Source organism: Lathyrus oleraceus, chromosome 4, assembly GCF_024323335.1.
Source record: "Lathyrus oleraceus cultivar Zhongwan6 chromosome 4, CAAS_Psat_ZW6_1.0, whole genome shotgun sequence".
NCBI lineage: Eukaryota > Viridiplantae > Streptophyta > Magnoliopsida > Fabales > Fabaceae > Lathyrus > Lathyrus oleraceus.
This window is the reverse complement of record NC_066582.1, coordinates 331854638-331855391: the sequence shown is the minus strand read 5'-3', so window position 1 is coordinate 331855391 and position 754 is coordinate 331854638. Positions and strand designations below refer to the sequence as shown.

At 44.8% G+C, this 754-nt stretch overlaps 1 non-coding gene across 1 annotated transcript; it reads left to right on the top strand.

Moving 5' to 3' along the window:
* Positions 1 to 419: 419 nt before the first annotated feature.
* LOC127077731 (small nucleolar RNA R71) lies at positions 420 to 526 on the top strand. Its single transcript, XR_007787510.1, has one exon. It is a non-coding gene; the product is annotated as a small nucleolar RNA R71 (small nucleolar RNA).
* Positions 527 to 754: the final 228 nt, after the last annotated feature.

Here is a 754-nt window from a genome sequence, read left to right as displayed (position 1 = left end):
ATTTGAGTAAGGGTTTCCTTGAGCATAGTTCACCTGGTCTGTAGAGGTTCCTGTCAAGAGTTGACATTCTGGGGCAGTATGCCCTTTAACTCCGCATATCTCGCAGTTTGGTGCTACGGCAGCCACGGTGGCTGCTGGTGTTATGGTCAAGCTGTCTATCTTTTGAGTCAGGGCATCTACCTTGGCGTTGACATGGTCAAGACTGCTTAATTCGTACATGCCTGCCCTTCGGTTGAGGTTTCTCTATAGAGGTTCTTTCTCTTTCCCGTTGCTAATGATTCTGGGCCATACTTTCGATGAGTTGATAGGCCTCGTTGTATGGTTTATCCATCAGTGTGCCACCTGCGGTAGCGTCTATTCTCAATCTTGTATTGTACAAGAGACCGTTATAAAAGGTGTGAATGATCATCCATTCTTCTAGACCGTGATGTGGGCATAGCCTCATCATGTCTTTGTATCTCTCCCAGGCTTCAAAAATTGATTCATTATCCTTTTGTTTAAACCCGTTTATTTGGGCTCTTAGCATAGCCGTCTTACTTGGTGGAAAATATCGGGCTAAGAAGACTTTCTTCAACTTGTTCCACGAAGTGACAGAGTTGGATGGTAGAGACTGGAGCCAAGCTCTAGCTTTATCTCTTAATGAAAATGGGAAAAGACGGAGTCTTATAGCTTATGGGCTGACACCATTCGCTTTCACCATGTCTGCGTATTGCAAAAATACTGACAAATGTAGGTTCAGGTCCTCCGTGGGAGT